Source organism: Stegodyphus dumicola, chromosome 1, assembly GCF_044657685.1.
Source record: "Stegodyphus dumicola isolate Sdum_Otavi_A_Nest chromosome 1, ASM4465768v1".
In the NCBI taxonomy this organism is placed as follows: domain Eukaryota; kingdom Metazoa; phylum Arthropoda; class Arachnida; order Araneae; family Eresidae; genus Stegodyphus; species Stegodyphus dumicola.
The window spans coordinates 82474738-82492611 of record NC_140768.1 but is presented as its reverse complement, the minus strand read 5'-3'; the positions used below and the strand labels follow the sequence as shown (position 1 = coordinate 82492611).

Below are 17874 nucleotides of genomic sequence, written 5' to 3'. Positions count from 1 at the left end.
GAATGTGGGAGAAATACCTTAGAATATAATTGCCTGTATGAAATTGCCGAAATATTGAAATTGTGTCTCGTTCCTCAAAGTGAAAGCAATTTCGTTGTTTTCCAGATGTAGTTTAGCAGGACATGACGCAGTATATTTGCTAAACATTTGACAATTCGGACCTGCATTCAGAGACGGCAAATGGCCTGGCTTCGTGGGCTCATTCGTTCTTTTCGCATATTTTTCCATCTGTCGCTCTGACACGGGCAAGTTTCCTTAGAAATTCCATCGCTAAGGCATCCCTGCACCTTTCCTCATAGGCTGATAGTACTTGAATTGCTTTGTCTTAATAGAATAACTTAAACCAGGATATAATCACAGGAAATTCACAGTTAATCTGTTGGTGTACTGAAAACGTTAGCATCTACCTGAGTTTTAAAACAACTAAATCATCCAGAATTTTGGTACGATCGAATAAGTTTAGCCTGTTTTTTTATCTAAAAGACAAAGAAAACATGCAAATTTCACGAATTATCTTATGTTTCAATGCTCGCGGTAAAGTCCCTGACCATTTTCAAGTATATGTCAAGCTGTTTCATGCGCAAATATTGTAATTTTAAATATCGATTCAAATATTAAAGATTATTATCGATTAATATATATATGTGTATATATATATATATATATACATGCAGCTCTAAAAATGTTATATCATATTATACGAAGACCTCGCCTTTACTATTTATTTCTTTCGTAATATTTATTCATTCGAATTTAGATTCTCAGGCGGCACTTCCATAGCAATGGTGACCTATGAAGTATGGTTTTGCGTTGGATGGCAAAATCTTGAAGATTTTTAAGAAAAGATTACTTTCAAAAGAAATTCGTAATTTAGAAGATACGCAAAACAGGAAACTTTATAACGAGATATGGCTGTATAATTACGTCATATTTATCATATAGTTGCAAAGTCAGTAGGTTGTTTTGAAGTAGGATTACATGAAAAATGAGCCATCACCAGGACTCGAACCTGGACCTCTCGAATACGCGCCGCATGTGCTACCGTTATACCACGAAGGTATGCTGGATGAAGGGACGAAATACCTTATAAGGTTTCTGAAAAACAAATACTAAAATACAATTAATGGAGTATTATTATTCGAAAAGTATTATTTCACAGAAATGTTTCATTCAGTGCGAAGAATGAATCCCGATGAATATAATTTGTTGCATTTCAATTCTTGTTTTCATTCCAAAGGGCAGGAACAGATAATTTCAAAGAATGTAAATTTAAACTACTCTTGCTTCTAAAGGTAATTTTCATCAGTGATATACGAAACGATAAGAATATGAATTTTATTACTAATCTACGGTTTAAGTAAATATGTCATCTAAACAGCTACAAATAATTGCTTTTTCATGACTGTTAAAAATCTATCTGACTTAATAAGTATTTAAACTACGTATAAATTAGATTCCTTAAATTTAGTACTTCGCAATGTAATTAAGAGAATCGTTTTAGAACTATTGTTATTAAAGTTATTTAAACTTATTAAATTAGAAGATTAAATTTATTAAATTTAAATAATGAAGATTTGTATTCTATACTTATCTGAGAAGCTTAGGGCCACGAACTTACTTGGCGTTACATACAGCTGACTCATAATCTTTTAATTAATTTAAGTTCACTTCCAGCCCTTGCACGGAAAGTGCTGTTATGGCTGTTTGATCTGAAAGGTGAGAGCTAAATATTTCATTTTCGGATTATAAACACCACTTTTCTCAGAATCTCTGACCGTAACAGTGGCTTCCAATTTGCAGTTATCTAAAGAGAATTTCTAAAAGACGATGGTTAGGCATAAAATCAACTTTTCGAATGAAAATGTGTTCGTTAGGTAATATGTAATGCTTGTTTGATCACTTAATCATTCGAATACTATTTCACACCAGTAATTACTAAGGCATACTTTGAAACCTACCACAAAATTTGAAAATCCATTTTAAAAGTATTTCTAGAAAACAAGGCAGTAACACACGAATAAAATTTCGCCACTTTTTGTTTCCTTTTTAAGTTTGTTAATATTTGTATTGCTTAATTATTAATTATTGTTATTTATTCATTTCTAACATAGGCTAGCATGGGGAGGATCATTCCTGAGTGTTTAATGATTTTTAGGCTATATTAAATACTCTTGATGCCTTATACGGATGATTTATAGTAAAAAAAATTAAAATCGCTGAAAACAGTGATTTGGAAATTTTACCTTGCACGAAGGTCCCTTGAAAATAATTTAAATTTAAAATTTTGAAAATATTGCAAGAATGCTAAAATTAAAAATAAACCATAAAAATATTTACAATTGTTGATTTTCATGTTCCGATTTTGTTTTAGCACCAGAAATTCAAGCTAAATAATTACGATAGATTTCAAGCTAAATAATTACGATAGACCTGGTAATTTAAGAATGAACTCTCAGAAATTCGAGCTATGTAATGTAAAAGAAATTTAGTGCAAATAGTTGAAATAAAGATAATTTCTTTCTGGAATAGTATTTCACTATGAGTTAATGCCATATGGAAAATGTGGAATTGTTTTTTAAAGAAAAGATTTAATTACTGAACATGCAATTCAAATTGTTTTCACAGGTTGGATTTCAGGTGTATCGGAACAAATATTTCCCTCAAGGGCGGAGGAAAAATTTTTATTTATTTGTTTATTATTATCATTTTCATTTTGTCCTCAAAAAACTACAAAATTTGTGTAGTGGATACAATAACACCTGTAAGGAGGCATCTTCAAGTTGTTAAAATTTAGATATATATTAAAATTTGTTCGGATGTATGATTAAGAAAATAATGACTGATTCGGCAATGATTAAAAAACATTTCTGCATAATTCTTTTGTTTTTCACAGCATCTTTGTACAGTCCATATGGAAAGACTAACTGCCCATATATTTAGCCATAGTTACCTACTTTTGGACTTCTAAAGTCGACATTTCAATCTACAGGTAATATGCTGTGAATGGTTTAGAATATAGCTTCTTGAGTTAACATAATAATCTTTGCATAAAAGCAAAAATATTCACAAAATTATAAATAAAACTAATACTAGACAAAAGCATGTAAAACATGTATACGAAATACTCGTATTTTAATCAGTATGTTATTACTCTTACATTTGTCAGAGCCAGTAAAAAAACCTTCTATTATCTCACTGGGATACGAATCATGGATCTTCCACTCGTTATGTGGAATTCCGGATTGCTTACCTACAAGAGCACGCTAGAGGGAATGGGATAATTTCTTTTATTCTACCCTATTTAAAAAGCGACTGAGGGCTGGCACGAGACCCGTTGGACATTAGCCAGGTGGTAACATGTTATCGTCTCCTAGTTTAGTTTGCCCGCCACTGTGGAGAATAATAGGTTTTACGGAGCCAAGAATACTGAAGAAACTGTTCCCTCTTTGGGATTCGAACCACAGAAATTGCTAGCTATACCCGTGTGGTCCGGTGCTTGCTAGGTAATCAAACTGAACCTCTTTTCAATAGCAATATCTGCTAATCACTTATATCACGACAGCAAGCGCGGAAGAAAGCAATAGTTTCTTATAACTCTTAACATACAACGAATTCTAATTAGAATAGGCCCCATCAGTGGCTGAGTTATTGCGACCACTGAACACTGGTAGTTCGAACTATGTCCAGGCGAATGGACTGACTGAATGTTTTTTCTGTAATGGCGCGCTATTGCCTATAGCCGGCATCAGAAGTCCTAAGGCCAGATGTGGGGGTTTCTTTATTATGGAGGCATCCAATAGGTGGGTCACCATTGCCTCCTATGAAGGTACAGACAATTATTACATTCATGCCTTTTCCGAAATTCGAACCCGGGCTTTTCGTATCGCAGTCAAACTGCCTTAACCACCATACCATCTGGGCGGCTACTTGCTGAGTGTTAGCTTTCCTGATTTTCTCCACGTGTAACGCTGGTAATTCGGTTTGGGGTTGAAATCTGCGAACGGGCTGGCTGCATTAACGTTTTCGTTGCTTTCCTCAAGTGTATCGAGGATATGAGCCAATTTCCCTTAGAAAGTCCTCCATGAAGGCATCCCTCTCCTTGGGCAGGTAGCTTTAAAGTACTTTCCCATAATAAAATAAAATAAACCAAAATAATCACCATGCATAACGTGAATATGAGGCTTTTTTCTTCACAAAGACAGGATAAAAACCTTAGGCAGATAGCCCTTGTTTGCTTTGCCGTACTTAAATAACCTAATCTAATTAAAATAAACTGCTTTTGTTTTTACTTAAAAACAGAAGTTTTAATATAAATTGTCGGACATGAAAATAACGATCCTTTAAGAAATTGTTTCTTTTTTAACTTTATTCCTGTTGTAGTCTAGTTAACTAACAATTTATCTTGAAAGTGAAAAGCTAGTGAACGCATAAGAGGAATGATGGATTTATATATTATTGGATTTAACTGAAATAAGTTAATTAACAAAGGTCTTAGAGGATTAAACTGATTATGAAGCAGATTTGTGCATTAACGTAAAATGCATGATTTGGTAGACCAGAAAGATTTTCGTTAATTAGTTAGTTCAGTATGTAGGTATTTAGAGTACTATACAAAGCTGAGTTACTTTTATCAAAATTTCATATGTAAAACTGATTAAATTCATTTCCTGCTTAAGAAGGTTTCAGTAATATAATGGGTAAATCACTTAATCTTGGTAAGAATGTCTTAGCTACGGTTAAATTTACTGTTTCCATGTCTGCATTTCGTGTGCTATGTTTAAATGTGAATCATGCCTTTCAATTTTCTGATGTGGTCGTATATCTTAAAGTTTGGTTAGAAATTTACTTACGCGAATTAAATTCCAAATTTAATTTTTTTCAGGAACATTTCATAAATTTATTGAGCTTTGTTTAAGGATCTTTGTAGTTTAAAGTATATTTGTAGGATTAATATTTAAGAAAATAAAGCCTTTAGTCATCTTTTCAAGATACACTAAGAAATTAATGTGCGTCATATTACTGTATCATTATATGTATCATCATATTATTTTATCATTATATTACTGTATCATTTTATATCATTTATCATTAGTATCAATTTCAATGACAAAAAATGACTTAACAACAATATTTTATTTTCCAAAAACATAAGAAACGTAACAATTTAAATGATGGCGTTTATAACTCAAAGCCGAATGATTAAAATCTTATCTTATCAGAACCGGCAAAACCAAGTAGGGTGACCTCGAGGAGCAGAAACACGCTCTGTCTTACCATTCAGAAATCTCAGCTTAAATATTAACTCATTTACATTTCTGGTGAGGAAACGGAAAGGAGAATATATATCAAAGTTTGAAATTATAAATAATTTATTAATCCAAAATTATAGTATTTTTACGAAATATCAAAACGTTATTGATAATTTCGATGCAAAATCATATATTTCATGCCTAAATTTGGACTTGAGTAATATCAAGCATTATCAGGAATTAGCTTGAAGAAATAAAGGTTTTATTACGAATGCAATATGTACGTTGCATCAGGTGGAACTGACACAAAAATGCTGTTAAAGAGTGGTATGATATTTCACAGATCTACCTGTTTCAAATTAATACTTAATGTACGGGATTCTACAAAAAAAGATGAAATTTACTTTTGGAGTTGGTAACATATGTCTAGAAACGTTTGAAGAAACTTTCTAAAATACACTGGTGTGCAAAAATTAAGGACGAAGTCGAAAAATTAGCATATCAGCTGAACGAAGAGGCAGAGCGGACAGAAAGACCAATCAGGAGATTAAGTAAGGTGATGTACGGTAGCACATGCGCAGATATGCAGGTAGACGTGATGGGGGAGTGTCTGAGTAGTATAAAGCATGTTGTCGGTGTAAGATCAGTATTTCTGGCAAAGAGATTGCACGCCGTATAGCAGTTAAAATCCTCACTTTAGTAAAAGCATCCCCGACACTCTCTCAGCACAGTAAAATAATAAAACAGTACAGACACCTGTTCAAATTAATATAAAATAATGGAAATATATACAAAACAAGATAGTTGAAAACAATAGAAATATATACAAATTAATACATTCTAATAGATTTAAAAGCAAAATCAAAATAGGTATTTTAACACAAATTTAGGTACAAATCGATGCCAGAAAGGAAATTAAAATTAACTTACTTGTTTGAAAAATTTGAAACGAAATGGCTGTAAACATAAAAGTACTCAGTGATGGAATGTAATAGGCATGTCGTATTTAGTAGGATAAGGTTCGATTTGTACCTAAATTTATGTTTGAATACACACCTCCTTCTGATTTTACATTTAAATCTAAAAGAATGTATTAATTTGTACATATTTCTATTGTTTTCAATTATCGTCGTTTGTACATATTTCAATTATTTTATATTAATTTGTACAGGTCTCAATAGTGTTTTATTATTTTTACTATAATTTGAGAGTGTCGGTGAATGGTTTTCTAAAGTGAAGATCTCACTTAATTCAGTTCTTAACAAGTATCTTAAATTAAAAGAAAATCTTACTCATTTTCTTGATTTTGCTTATAACAAGTATTTTGATTCAAGAAGAATAATTATCTTTCTCTTTTTCAAATTTTGCTCGTAACCTTATGATTTAACTCTAGGAAAAAAACTAATTTAATCCTTACTTGAAAAAAGACGAAACACTCTCACTTAATTCGGTTATTGTTATTTGATAGTGAATTGATTTGTTTCCCTTGACAAGTCAATTGATCTATGGTCAAAAATAATGGCTACCTTTTTAGTACTTTAAATTTTACGTTTTAATTTTACTTTTTAGAATTTTCCAGTCTTACTTATACTTAAAATACTAACTCAAATTTATTCCAATAATTCATCGCATTAATTAAATTGGTGATCCAATTGGTGGGATATATAAAAAACTTTTCTAATAATATATATTTATACTGAAAAGGCAATTTGCACGCATGTACGATGCATCAAGAAAATAAACAAAATGGGAACTAATGATGTGCGAGCGGTTTTCGTTGATGTTACGGAGTGTAAAATATTAGGACTGCGATGGACATGTCAGAGTATTATCATAGGCGTAAAGCCCACAGCGGCCTAAGAAAGTCCGATTGATCACAAGGCCAGAAGTGAGATATTAGCTACCACCGAACTGTCGAGATTTCACGCAGTATTGTAGAATTTGTGTGTACCAACATTAATATAACAATTTCCTCAAATATAGTATCGATAACAAAAAGCTCAAATTTAGGTCAGATTACAAGAGACATTAATACAAGTACTTCGTCCAGTGTCTACATAAGGACTGAGCATCGGCAGGCGCAAGTCAATTATAAACCGTCTGGGGTTCCCCTGCTAATGCGAACACGTCAATTGCTGAGATTGTAACTTTCTAAAGCGCGAGACCACTGCTCGACAGATGATTCGAAACTTGCCATCTGACTTGAAGAATCGAGATTCCATCTGCTGTTAGACGGCTAGCAAAGTTCGTGTACGGCGTACACGAACTTTGCTAAGAAAGCCTGAACATCTCGTGTCACACAGGCATTTTACAGTAATGTGATTTCGGTACATATATCTGTGGCATTTTTACCTGTGTTTCGTTGAGTTCTATTATTCAGTTGGATAGAATCGTTTGAATTGCTGGTGAATCATTTACCCTTCTTCATATGCTTGTTGTTTACACAGAATGACACTCTCTTTCGAGCGAATAATTAGCCACCCCATCTGTTATATGTTTCGGAAGAGCGGTACAACGAGCATCATAGTGAAATTGGAATACTCATCTGACTTCCAATATTCGCAGATGTGAATCCTCTTGAGCATCTGGGAGATGAGTTGACACGGATTTGCTTTTCTCTGAACTTTCCACTATGTTCTGTGGCGAATTTACTACGAATGTGCATGATTGCTAGGCGAAAGACCTAGCATCTCGTTTTGAACACCTCATCGAATATGCCGTCCGAAGAAAATTGCTACAGCTATCTATTTCATCGACATGAATTATATATATATATATATATCTGTTGCTGTTTAAAACGTGCATTTTCCTTTTAAATTATATGTGAGCCTAGTTCATTAGTTCCGTGGTTCGATTCCCGGCGAAGGCGTTGCTCATTTTTTAAGTCACCTGTTTCCAAAAAAATTCTAATATCTCTAGAGTGGCGCCCGAACTAAAAGGGTGGTGGATGATGATTCACTCCACACAGGATTTGGCGATTGGGTCTCCAAAAAACTCCGGTCGCCCTTTAAAAGAGGGAGTATATAAGGTATTTCTCACGCCTTTCTAGCATGCCTTCGTGGTGTGGTGGTCTGCACGCTGGGCGCGTATTCCAGAGGTCCGTAGTTCGTTTCCCGGCGAAGGTGTTGCTTATTTTTCAAGTCTCCTGCTTCCAAAAAAATTCTAATGTCTCACGTTTTTGAAAAGTAAGGCTCAATTTAATATAAGGTGTTGCTTATTTTTCAAGTCTCCTGCTTCATAAAAAAAAAAAAAAATCTTAATGTCTCACGTTTTTGAAAAGTAAGGCTCAATTTAATATATTGTACAAGGTGACACTGTGTGAAACTTGAAATTATTTAATTCTCTCAGAATAAAAGCTGCGAGTCCTAATTAATTGTATCATTGTAGGTAAGTTACTAGTTTTATTCAATTTATAATCACGTTACTCAGCGGTTATCTATCTGTAAATTGCAGAAATTTAATTTCTAATTATCTTTGTTTTTATACTGGTTTTTAGGCTGATATTGTTTTAACTTTTGAATTAAAAATCCCTTGCAGTTGTAACTGTCGCTAAACAGCGCAAGTGTAATGAATAAGTGTGGAGCTAAAGGTTAGAGTTAATATTTGGAAGCTATCAAGCAGTACTAATATGTATTTGCGAATTTTGCCATTTAGCGTGAGATAAGAGGGAATTCATGTACGCTTTCAGTGTTTGTTGACTTTTCCATTTAATAGGCGAAACATTTCTTACGTTACACCTTAAATTACATAAAGTGTTAATGTTTTCATTGTGATCATTTTTCTGATGAGATAATTTATGATGCAAATTTTCGTTTTACAGTCAACAAGTTTATACTTTTTTATTTTAGCGAATTTTCACCGTAAAACCAACACACAAACACAAGAAAGTACGTATTTCCTTTTTGAGAGCATTTATTAAATACATTTCCAATATTCCTTCCTGATGATGTTTGTTTCTTGAAAATCTGAGTATCAAACTTTACTTCTGAAATTACTTTATCATTTGTTAGCATTAGATTTACAAGCTATGTCCCATCATTTTTCATAACCTGGAATAAAGACAAGCTTCAGAATTATAACATACCTTCAACATCAACCTTTACTAATCATCTATTAATCTTAGTTGTTGACGAAAAAAGAAATAATAAGCTATTTTTTTATTTTGATATTCTATAATTAAGCCTACCATAAATTACTTATAGGTCGAGAGATCATTTAACTTCACTCGCAATGTGAAAAACTCAATGTGAAACTCGCAATGTGAAAAACGCTATGCGACGGCATGTGTTAATGATTGTAGAAAGGCTGATTCTCCTACCCGTACAGCTAATCTTATCTTCAGATAAGGTGAATTTATGATGGCTATGAGATTTATTTTGCGGTAGTCTGGTCCTTTAGCAGAAGTCCGGTTTTGTTAACATAACAAGAGATGCATAACATAATAACAAAATTTACTTAGGAGATGTCTAAATGTCCTGAATTTAAAACTAGCCGAAATATAAATTTTTAAATACATGCTGGGTTTTGGAATTTCCTGAACTTCATGTGAGTAAAATTATGTAAATTTGCTTCTCGCATTCTCCGATTATTTTTGCAATCAAAATTTAAAAAAATATATTTTATTACCTTTTACATTATATTGTTGCGTGCTTACGGGTTCGTAGTGAATTGAATGCACCAGTCTAATGAAAAGTGAATAAAATTTATTCTTATCCCAAGAATAAATGCAAAATGCTTAAATTTCCTCAGAGATAATCGTACAGTATCGCAATATCTCACAGTAGTTATATTTTAAACTACGAAAACGTTTTACAGAACACTATTCAAAACAGAGTAAGCTAATCCGATTTTACCGTGAATTCGCAGCAACCATTAACAGCAATAAGTAAACAACTGCTTTCCTCCAGCTGTTATAAGCTTTTTTAAATCAAGCATGAGAATATTCTGGTATTTTCTCAAGTTTTCCGGAAAGAAAAACTTTCGGCGTAATTTGCACTTCAAATAAGCTGCATTGCATTCTACTAATAATAGCTAAATAAATACAAATCCGTAACAATATTGTTAAATAAGGACACTTTCCTTCAAAGATTTAATTTAAAATGTATTCCGAAAATAAAACAATTGCACCTTATTTATGTGAAAACATATTATTGTAATCATAACAAGAAGGTAAATACTGTAAAATTATATTTTTCTTCCTTTATTATTAATATAGTGAAACAAATACCCGTTTGTTACCTGTTTCATTCTTTGTTTCAGTATTATCATGATGTGGTATGTAGTTTATTAATGTATTAGAAAAAAACGCGCTGATTATCATAGTATAGAGACATGAAGTTTAATAAAACATACTTTAAGACCATCAGAGAAAAACGCACAGGATATCGCAATGTACGAGTATTAACAGGAAACCTATAGAAGGATATATTTTAATTACTTCTGTTAATTAGGGACTACGATTATTAATTATTCACATTTTCTCGAAAAACAGTATACCGGAAGAGCCGCAGATGGGTATTAAATCCTCAAAACTGTTATTGAAAATATTGTGCACTAGTTGGTCATGTGATGTATTGCTGGTAAATGGCACTTGGGAATCTTGATACTATAGAGAGTACAATCGTCTGCGAACTGAACTCCGTCAACATATATACGAGTCATCAATAACTTTTCTCAGCCCGACTTCCCTCTGCTTCGAATAGCCAGCTTGTTTCGAACTATTTTTGATTGGAGTCACTACTGAAAGCGAAATACACGCAACGTTTTCCTCCCTTTTTGCTAAAACTTGCAGATATTTTACATTTCAATTAATCAAGTGCCTGAATCAAAACTTCATCTCTGTGGTTATTAAGAAGCGGCTAGTTTCCTGAATATTGTAACTTTTGAGGATCCGTATTGGTTGACTCTTTTTCATCATATGACAAAGTTTAAAAAATGCACGAAAGAAATGTCCTTTCCAAATCTTTACTTCCACCTTTGATACCAGTCGTGACTCCTGTGGCTAGCTTGACACCAGTTGGGAAGTGTAGCTTGATAGCAGAAGCTCTATCGGAGCATTAGCTGCTAATCTTCCACATAATCAGCTTTGAATAAAAAGGTATTGGTGACAAAAAGCGAGGAACTGGTTGTTATATCGGATGTTTGAAATCGTAATAGTTAGCAACAGCCCTTTTAATTAATACTGAAATGCATTCGAGTAATCCCTTAATGGTAACCTGTGCTAGGAAAAGTTATGTAAAAGATGGAAAATGCGTTCATTTATAGCCAGCGATGGTATTTGTACAATCAAAGTTGTTCCTTCTAGCATTTATAGAGCTGGAATGTCTTGACTCCCCCTCAATCATACATATTTTCTCTGATTTTATTACAGCAAAAACCAGCAGCTGCCATTTGACGCCATCTAACATAACGGTTTTCGTAGATTTATTATGTGGTATGTTTCTAAATCAGACAAGTCTTATTGTCATGGAGGTTTTTACAAAGATATCTTTGTTCTTAAATTTGATTAGTAAAGTGGAGAATTAGGTTAAAATTACTCTAAGGGAGAATATTGATGCATTTAAATGCTGCAAGATGCGGTTGGACTTTCTCATGAGCGTGAATTAATTCCTTAACATTATTGGCATTGAAGTTCTAGTCATCTATATATAACTCTTAGGGCTAGATTCGTGTGCCAAAAGTCACGCTATAGCTCAATTTTAAATTTTTCTGTATGTATACATGTATGAACAGAATGTATTTTAACATATTTCACTTTAATAAGATAAACAAATTTTAGGTATCTTCAGTATTATAAAGCATTATTAAAAAGTTATTTCAAACTGATTTATAAAAATCCGATTGTGATATGAAAAGAGTTATGATATGAGGTATTTTCTCTCTCCTTTAAGCATGTCTTCGTAGTGTAACGGCAACGCGCTCGACGCGTGTGCGAGTTCTGGCGAGGGAATTGCTCATTTTTTATTTCTCTCGCATCAAAGAATCCTAATGACTGTACAATGATTTTGATAACGAATTTCTCTATTTGGGGTAAAATTTGGATTATTTGAATTCTTTGACCAATACATTAGAATTCTGAAAACTGTAAGAATGAATATTATCATTCAATTTAATTTTATCAAAGACTAGAATACTACTCTCTTAATTATTTCATAATTTTCAATTCTCTCCTGTACAATGGCATAATGGAAACTACATTAATGTACTTTTCCTCATGAGCTGTTGTTGGTTTTAATGCATATAAATATTAAGTTTGCTACGTAAGACCTGTAAGAATATTTCTTATTTAAATGGAAAAAAAGTTTTAAACTCATTTTCGTAAAATAAACATCGCGGGAACCATCTTTATAGTTGATTAATGTATTTTTTGATTCTGAGAAATGATTTAATGTATTCAATGGGACTTTTTTATTCTTAGCGCCGAAAAAGAGTTTCATTTAAGAATAATGAATGAAAAACATTCCATTATCAGGAAAATAATGAATATTTTCTGGTGAATAAAAGACCTTGCAGGTAATAAAGCTTCTTACTTTACTTCTTAATTAATAGGAAAGCTGGAGGTTCGCATACCTCTTTGATTTTCTTAAATAGTATTAAGGAAGTTATAATGTTTCTTTGAAATATAAAATATTCATGTTTCTTTTTAATGTATTTTAAGCATTAAACGGTTTTTTTTTTTTTTTTTTTTTTTTTTTTTTTTTTTTTTTGGTTTCATACTCCCAATTTCTTATGTAAATGAAGTGTAAATAAATTGAGGAAGAGACATAGAAAGTGAATTTTCTGATATGGGAGCTAAGAATTATGAATTATTATAAGTTACTGAAATGCCACCAAATCTGCGTATGATTAATCATCTTATAAAATTTAAATATTTCGACACATTTGCATTGCCGCGCTTACTGTGCTTTTTCTATAGAAAAGTATATTGAAACATTACAAAATACGCAATATTCCCTTACATTCAATCTCATTTCACAATACCGTTCTTATATTTGCTTAAACCTTCTAAAACTAATAAATAATTCAACAAAACAATACATTAGAAAGACAAATTCTTACTTTGTTCACTGCAAGCGTAATTATTAAAGAACACACGCTTATTTTATTTAAAAAATTAAGCTTAAATTTATAGCATTAGATTTTTTTAAGATACTAGATGTTATGCAGTTAGCTTAGGACAAATATTACAAAAAAGAAAAAATATAATGCTTTAAATAAATTTAAAAATAAAAATAAATAAATAAATTCTTAAGCTTTCGATTTGTAATGATTTAATTGATTATCACATTCTTGATTTTAAAACGTTGGAAGATAAAATGTTAGAGGAAGAAAGATTATTTCATATTGTTACAACAAGACACAAATAAATAAATATAATTAGTGATAGTTTGTATTTGCATACAAACAAGAGACTTAATATGTGAAAATTATTAATATATATATTTTTTAAACAAATTTAGCGTTTAATATGATCTACACGTTTTCTCTTCTTTAGAAATATTTATTTTATTTTATTACTAGAAAATTATATTTAAGCTTATGCGTACTTTATTTCATTGATGTTAGTGATGTCATAAATTAAATTTAACAATTTCTATTTGAAAAAGAGTTCATTCCGAACATAGCACCTAGTGAATTCATAATGTTTCGGTTTATTCTTCTTAGATAGGGATACGCCAGCTGTAACGCAAAGGTCGATGTTTTAGACGTTTAGGGCTATCATTTTGAGCGTAATACATGTTTTCGCCTTAGAAATTATTTCATGGATGCATGCAATGGACAGTGAGTACTTTGAAATTTATCATTATCAAAGCTGATTTAACTTAAATTTTACATAAAGTGAATAGGTTGGAAATCATTCGAATTTTATACTAATCGTGTATCAATTAAAAGCCACGTTCAGTCCTTGTGTACTTGTAAATTATGTTATAAAAATAATTTATAGAGTTTTATTTGTTAAATAATTATATTAATTGAACCGATATCTGCATATTTTTTCTGCATAAACCGAATATTGAATTTGATTATACAGTCAGTCCAGACACAGCCAGGTCTGAACGGCTAGAAGAGAGCTAATTTAGCTGCGAAATTTTAGAAATGCATTTAAGAAACGAAAGACCGTTAATTTTCAATTCTGAAACATATTGAAAAGCAGCATTTTTAACTAGCTCACTCAAAGTGATAAAAGGAGTGCTGTATTTTAAACACTTGCACACTGGCATGCTTGTCCCTAACCAATTAATGGATCTACGACTTTTTGCCGTGACCATTTCACCATGGCCGTTTCATCGTCGGTACGTTTCGCCGTCAAGACATATTTTTCTTTAATAATTGTGTTTACCTTTCGTATACTTAATAAATGTTGCTTTTAATATATATAGTTATTTACAAGTATGAGATATAAAGAATTTACACATAATTAGTTGGAAAATTATGTCTGTATCAGAGAACTGGGGCTAAACTTCTGATATAACAGAACTTATTCTACCGATTTTAAAATTATGCGGTTGTAATATTCTAATAAATGATATTTAAATACAGGTCTTGATAAGCACATTCAAAAACGCCATATCACTTTGAGGGTTAATATCTTAGAGTGGAAAAATTTCCTTTTTTCTTGTATTGTAATGTTCATTTGTACTGTTCTAAATGAGCATTTAATAAATGAATAGTAGTGCTTAATAATTATTTTGTATTTAGAGGATTAAACTTATTGTTACTAATTTCATAATCATCAAATTTCTTCAACGTGATTGAGCAATTATTAAGGAATTTAATGATCATATTAAAACCAAAACTCGAACTTTTATCTAGCAGTTGATTTCTGGATCGGTAAAACTTCCTTTTTTAGGTTTAAATCTTCTATTTTAATAAGCAAATTAAACTGGGTGTGGTAGATATTTAGGTAACATCAAGTGAATGGGCATCAATGCATATCTCAGTAGAAGACTACACTTTGTGAATCATAAGGGTATACAAATATAATATATCATTAAACGTATTAAATGTACAATGCAAATTTCAAAATACTCAGTACAGTAAAAAGCCTTAAATGTTCATGCGAAAGTTCAGATTCTTGACAATTAGGAAAATCGTAAGCTGTTGGACTAGTAATCTAGTGAGCATGGCTGTAACAATTATTAAAATTTAATTTTATAACAGCGTAGTATCAACTATACGCAGAACGGAACTATTCCGTGCCAGATTTATGCTACTTTGAATGCCAGTACCTGAATGCAAGCTCAATTCTCGCAAAGATATTTAATGATTCCCTGTAATTAATAAGAATGCAATAAACAAGACATTGACATGCTTCTCTCACCATATATTTGCATAATTTTACATTAACTGTGTCTTCTAAAAACTTTAGTATTATTTGAATTGGCTGCAATATGACTATTCCTAGAAACAGCTTTGTAGCAATGAACAGTAAATAAATTTTTGTAGCAGAAAAGAAGTTGATTTGCGCATAGGCGTGATGAAAATGTGCATCTCATTATCTATAGCAGGTGTTTATGGGGTAAGAGAAGATAAGCTGCAAGCAAACTACGACCTGAGTCTCGGAGGTGAAATTTTGTTTGCATCGGTGGATTCCCGCTTGTATTTCAGGGTCGAGTGATAGTCCATGTTTCATTATCGATTAGTTATTGTGCCCGTTCCTGTAATCGTGATTGCATTTTCAGCTGTCTTCCATGCGATTTTTATTAAGATAAATAAATAATAACACACCATTACACTTCATTACCATAACACTTCAGACGATTCAATCAGACTCAAGTGTGATGTCACTGAACATTTCTGGAAACCGATTCCTAAAGAACGTTTTCCCAAGTTGCATTAATTCTCTTTGCAAATGTCATCGCTGTATGGCACTACATATGTGTTTGAACGTGCTTTCTCTGCTGTCAAACAAATTAAATCAAAAACGAGAAATAACGTTGAAAGTGCTTCCGAGCCTCTTTGCCTTACTGAAATTAAAATTGGCATTTGATTTCTAGGCTGTAAAATAAAGTGATATATTAAAGTAGTGATTTATATGTAATTCATTTTCTTTCTTTAATGTCTCTGGCCCTCACTCTCCTATACTAACGTTTGATTGGCCCTCGGTAGGTCTACATTCTACTATATCATGAGTGGTTAAAGGTTGCTTCGGCAGTTGCTTATAAAAGCCTCCGTTATTAAAATGCAACTGGCCTTTTTGAGCTGCACTATACATTTCATTTATAAAAAAAAAATAACACACTCCAGTTATATATAAAAATAATTATATTGTTACGTTTATTCCTTCCTTATTTACTTTCGTACGAATTTAGTGTTGATTTGGAATGAATAATGACAACAGCACTTGTTGAAGTATAAAAACACAATTTATTAGCCAGTATTATTCCAGACAGCTCCAAAACACGTTTACAGTCATCGAAGAACTACAATAAACACGCCGAATCAATCAGCGATACACCCTTCAGAATATCAAGCTATAACGGTTGGAGACAGTTTCTCTGCAAATTACCAGAGTACAGCTCCCGACTCTGAATGATCGTTCTCGGAACTCCACGTATTCTCGAGACTCTCCACGCTATAGCTCGCGATGCGCTCGATGAATTAGAGAGCTTCCGACTCCTCGATACCGTCGTTCCCGGAGCTCAACACACTCTCTCGACGATGAACTAATCGCGATACACTAAGAGACTCTTTCGGTGCGCTCGACGACGAACTCGGCACTCATTGACTGACTATTAACTCGATGGACTCCGCATTGACTGACTAATTCTCCGCGTACCAGCAGGGTTTATATAGCTTTTTGCTTGTGTTCGAGAACATTCTGAACTAAACCGGTTAGAATTTGTTCCAGAAGGTTCTCCATCCGTCTATGGCATATCGCGAATTTTGTCGCCAAATGGGAGATTTCTCACCAAATGTGGCAAATTTGCCTTCCCTTGCCATTTTCCGGCAACTCTAAAACTGCTTTGGGGGGAAGCTGTCTTACCGCGGCTGCACGTTTCGTAACAATATAAAAAATTATAAGGTGGGAGCCTTGAAAGGTTATATCTTCGCTTTTTTTTTTTTGAACCAGTATTCTCTCATCATACTCTTTCTTATCTTTACATGCAATTATTCTTTTTAGTATTTTTATATTCATCGTACTATGATCAGTATTCTAAACATTACATATTTTCTACATTATATTCAAAATAGAATTCTCTATATTTTTTGTACCAGATTTTTCAGAATTAATTCATTCATAAAATAATTCAAAATTTTTAAAATTCAAATTTTTAAACAATAACATCATTTCTAATTATTACTACAATAATTTTTGTAACCTTCCCCAAGTAAAATAATTATAAATCTTTAAATTAGTTAGTTAATTATGTAAAACATAATTAGAAAAACTAAATTTTTTGGTATTATACAATTCTGATCCTTTTCATAAAAATAGTACTAAACTTTTAAAATCTAATACAAACATTAGATTCCTAAATTTGAAAGCAGTACTTAATGAAAAATCACTAACTTCATAGTAATGAAAAATGTTTAGATACATCATTTACAAAATAACATTAAATAAACTCACAAAATTTCTCAATCGAAAATATTGAATAATTTTTTAAAGAATTTTTGGCAA

General features: G+C 32.1%; 1 protein-coding gene across 3 annotated transcripts in view; it reads left to right on the top strand.

Annotated features, from left to right (window-relative positions):
- Positions 1-17874, top strand: part of LOC118195921 (diuretic hormone receptor-like) — a 693583-nt gene that overhangs the window by 107861 nt on the left and 567848 nt on the right. Inside the window, exon 2 of one of the 3 annotated variants that reach the window (XM_085817021.1) lies at positions 12667-12761. The exons of the other annotated variants lie outside the window; for them this stretch is intronic. The gene's annotated coding sequence lies outside the window, so the exon portion shown is untranslated. The remainder of the gene's footprint in view (positions 1-12666; positions 12762-17874) is intronic. 3 annotated transcript variants of the gene reach the window in all.